This window comes from Erigeron canadensis, chromosome 6 (genome assembly GCF_010389155.1).
Source record: "Erigeron canadensis isolate Cc75 chromosome 6, C_canadensis_v1, whole genome shotgun sequence".
Classification (NCBI taxonomy): domain Eukaryota; kingdom Viridiplantae; phylum Streptophyta; class Magnoliopsida; order Asterales; family Asteraceae; genus Erigeron; species Erigeron canadensis.
The window spans coordinates 37,741,386-37,745,932 of NC_057766.1; the positions used below are offsets into that span (position 1 = coordinate 37,741,386).

At 36.7% G+C, this 4,547-nt stretch overlaps 1 pseudogene; it reads left to right on the forward strand.

The window, feature by feature from the left end:
* Nucleotides 1-745: 745 nt before the first annotated feature.
* LOC122604818 lies at nt 746-3,584 on the forward strand (annotated as a pseudogene).
* Nucleotides 3,585-4,547: the final 963 nt, after the last annotated feature.

Genomic DNA, 4,547 nt, shown 5'->3' on the forward strand with positions numbered 1-4,547 from the left:
AATAAGTAGGAAAAATTTTAGGCCTAAAAAGAGTTTTAAGGGGTGTCAAGTGTACCTCTAACTTCCTCTTTTAGTTATAGTACTAGATTTTAGGCTCGTTTCCAATAGACGGGTTAACGACACTATCAATATTAGATTTAATTTACTATGGTTCAAAATTCAATTTACTATTTTTAGTAATAAAAATTTACTATGGTGTGTACGTTAGTGAACGACGATCACCACCATTCTGGCCCCCACCACCATGCGAATCTCTGTGGTTTGTTCTTACTTAACTTTTGAATTTTGAAATTTGATTAGATAAAATTTTAAAAGTGTGTTTGATTTTATATGTTTAGATTGTTGTAGTTGATGAATGGGTTTAGATTGTATGTTTATGTTTGAAGATACATGATTCAAGAGGGATCTAGTTTTAATCGTTCTCATTAGATTAATTAGATTAACTGTGGGTTTTTATATATATATATATATATATATAAAAATACGAGTATAATTTTTGGGTTTTCTTTTGCTGGAATCTGGGTTTATTTTAAGAGAGAAGCGGTTTTGAAGATTTGTATATGACAGAGAGTCAGATTTGAAGGTGATGGTCAACCACGTACAAATCTAGGAGTAAAACCCTAGATCAAAATCGATAGGAGTAAAACCCTAGATCAAATAAAACGAGGCGGAGAATTGATGGAGGACGAGCGCGAAGATCGAAAGATGGAAAACCCTAGATCAAAATCGAGACGAAGATCGAAAGATGGAACATTGGGAGGACGAGCGCGCCGAAATAAAGGGGATGATATCGAGTCATCTGATGAACACAGGGATAGATCCAAACCTTCTGAGGCCGGGATCATTCAATAGACCTGATTATCCATTCGTATCCTATGTCGGATTAATGATGCTTCAGTTCGGGATTACCGTTGAAGAGTTGATGGAGGGAACTCCCTTTGAAGAAGGAAAAAGCATCTTAGGAGAAAACGGCCAGACGTCTGATGAGGAGGAGGAGGACGACGAGTTTCCTAATTGTGATCCCAAACCCGACCCATACTTTGGGGATGATATCGAGTCATCTTAGGAGAGGAGGATGCTGCTGCTCTTGCCACTCTTCAAAAGCTTTGGAAAGCTGAGTTTCCTAATTGTGATCCCAAACGCGACCCATACTTTGGCTATGGGAGGAGCGTTTTTGGCAAGGACAAGAAGCATATCACCATGCTTTGATCACCAATCAATAACTTATCGAGTTTGTGGGTCGCATGGTTGATGACATGACCAGGCTTTTCTTATTTGCATGAGCCTGGAGTTTTACGTAACCTACCCTGACACTGCGGCAGACTTATACAGGCGATGTTTCAAAGTTTGCCTCACTTGTATGATGGTCACATAATGGAACAATACAAAGGAGCACCATTTGGGGCTCCAAGTCCTCGTGTTGCAGAACTTGCTTTCAGGTAATACTGCACTCTCTTAAGTTTTGCAGATAATTTAAATGATCATAAAGTCATTCTCACTTGGAATAAACCAGGGAAATGGTTAACGGAGGAAAAAGCAACTCAATCTTAGTCGGTGGTGAAAGTGGTGCGGGTAAGACTGAGACGACTAAAATGCTTATGCGTTAACTTCCATATATTGGCGGTCACAAAGGCACAGAAGGACGAACCATTGAACAAGTTCTTGAAGTAAGATGACATAACTGCAGCTCTTTATTCTGTTTTTTTTTCTATTTTTTTCGTATGTCTTTCACAAAGTCAATAAGGCTCATTTCTAACTCAGAAAATTGGACATGCTGTATAGATGCTTATTTTATTAGACAATTTTCTCATAATATTTCACATACATTTTCTTCGGGGCTAAAGATGTCGATTGTTGGTTAGTAGGTTACTTTCTCTTCTGGTAGGCTAACCTTTTCAATTTTTTCGATTAAATGTTGCAACTGCAGTCAAATCCAGTCCTGGAAACATTTGGGAATGCAAAAACACGTTAAAAATAACAATTCCAGGTGCAGAACTGTTAAGGTTATTGTACAAGAAACTTGGTACTCATTCAATATTAGTTTTATTGGTTGAAAGTATCCAGCTGCTTCTATTCTTCCTTTATGCAGGAGTTTTGGAAAATTGTTGAGATTCGGTTTGATAAACATGGAAGAATATCTGGAGCAGCCATCAGAACTTACCTCATAGAAAGATCTCACGTTTGCCAAATTTCAGATCCTGAGCGGAACTATCACTGCTTCTATCTCCTTTGTGCAGCACCTGCAGAGGTACTTTTAATGCCAAATTTCAGATCCTGAGTGTATTAACTTTTTTGATTACTTTTAAGGAAATAAAAATGTATAAATTGGGGGATCCTAAGTCATTTCACTATCTTAATCAATCAAATCGCTATGAGCTTGTTGGTGTAAACGATGCCCATGATTATTTTGCCCCCAGGAGAGCCATGGATATTGTTGGAATAAGCAAAAAGGAACAGGCTGTAGCATCATCAAACTGAACTGTAATTTTGATGTATTCAGTAATAAGCTGACAACTACATACCTATTTTTTGGGATGCAATATTTCGAGTTGTGGCCTGAATTCTCCATCTTGGTAATCTTGAGTTCGCCAAAGGAGAAGAGATTGATTCATCAGATCTGAAGGACGATAAATCCAAGTTTCATCTTCAGATGACAGCAGAGCTGCTAATGTGTGTTTCTTTGTACTTCTAAATTTGTGAGCATATGCAGACGCGCGTGTGTGTTTATGTATGCACACGTTCTGAATTGCCTCCTGCATTTTCAGGTGTGATCCACATGCTCTAGAAGATGCACTAATGAAGCGTTTGATGGTTAGTCCAGAAGAAGTTATCAAGAGAAGCCTTGATCCTGAGCGGGCAACCTTTAGCAGGGATGGTTTGGCTAAGACCTTATATTCTCGCTTGTTTGATTGGTATGTGTTGATCTTATTTCCCACAGTTTACATTATGCATGTAATCTCTAATTGTTCCAAGGGTAGTGACTCAACTCGACTGCTCGATGACATTGACTTATGGAGATGCATGATCATGCATATTTGCAGGTTGGTAGATAAACTTAACGTGTTAATTGGGCAATCAATGTCAAATTTTTTGATTGGCGTCCTTGACATATATGGTTATGAGAGCTTTAAAAGCAGTAGGTAATATATCTGTGTGATATAATCATTCAAATGAATGCTTCGCTAATTTGATTGTATTGAAGTCATAATTCTGTAAATTTTGCAGTTTTGAACAGTTTTGTACAGTATTAATTTTACAAATGAAAAGCTGCAACAACACTTCAATCAGGTGTGGCATAAGGTTTCTTTCCATTTTTAATTCATTGTAACTTATATCTTCTTAGTGAACATATACTTGATCTCTTATTATTTGTTTCCTCTGAACAGCATGTCTTCAGGATGCACCAAGAGACTTACTCCAAAGAGGAAAATATCTGGTGCTACATAGAATTTGTAGACAACAAGGACATCCTAGATCTTATTGTAAAGGTTCTTGATGCAGGAAGAAGCGCAATCAAATGGCTTAAGAGAACAAATGATCGATCAAAGACCGAAAACATTGACAAAACGTCAATATTCCTATAAAACTCAATAATAATCAACTACCTTTTACTATAACTAAAACACCTATTTATAATAATCTTAATACCACTAAAAAAGGAAACAAATCAATTCATATTTATCATAATAACTAAAAAGATAACTTATAAAAATAAAATATAACTTATTAAAATAGAAGATAAGCTGATCACGGGTCTCCTGCATCATTCTCTCCCTCTTCGAAAAAACTCGTCCTCGAGTTTTCTATCAAACTTTATCCACCCGGATCAAAGTGAACATGGGTATCGCCTAACTCTGTAGCTTCCTCCTTTGACTTTTCGGTATCAAGAAACACAGCTTCGGCTTTAAAATTCACAAAAATGGAGCCAAATTGGAATGTTTGTTTATACGGCCCATTTACATACTTTCTTTGTTTTTGAATAGGTCCATCAAAAACCAATTTATATAAACATGTGTGGCACATTGAAAAGTAAACTTCAAGTACGTGCAATTGCCAGCAAGGACTCCTACTATATCTTTTTGTTTGTACCCCACAATTGGAAAAGATTTTATCTCACTAATAAAATTATTCTGAATTTCCAAACCCGAAGATTGAGATAGCATCATATGCGGCTCATTATAAAAAAATTCCATTCTGTTAGCCGTCGATTTAGCCACTCGATAACATCTCTTACCCACCATAATATTCACTTTTTTTTACCTTGTGCGTAGGGTACACATGCAACAAAAATACAGAAAACAAGATGAAGCTTGAACTTTTGTAATTGAAAATTGAAATCTTATATCTTTTTAGATCTTCCTCATTCTTCTTATTGTCTAGAATTTCATCTTTAACAATTGAACTCCCGGTCGCCCAAAAATACCATTCTTCATCTTCGTATTCATCAAACACCGGAGGTACTGGATAGAGGGTGCTACAATCCCCAAGATACTCCTCCTTCTCAAAGATTTCATCCCGGATGAAAAACTTTGTGTCGGTTTCTTGGA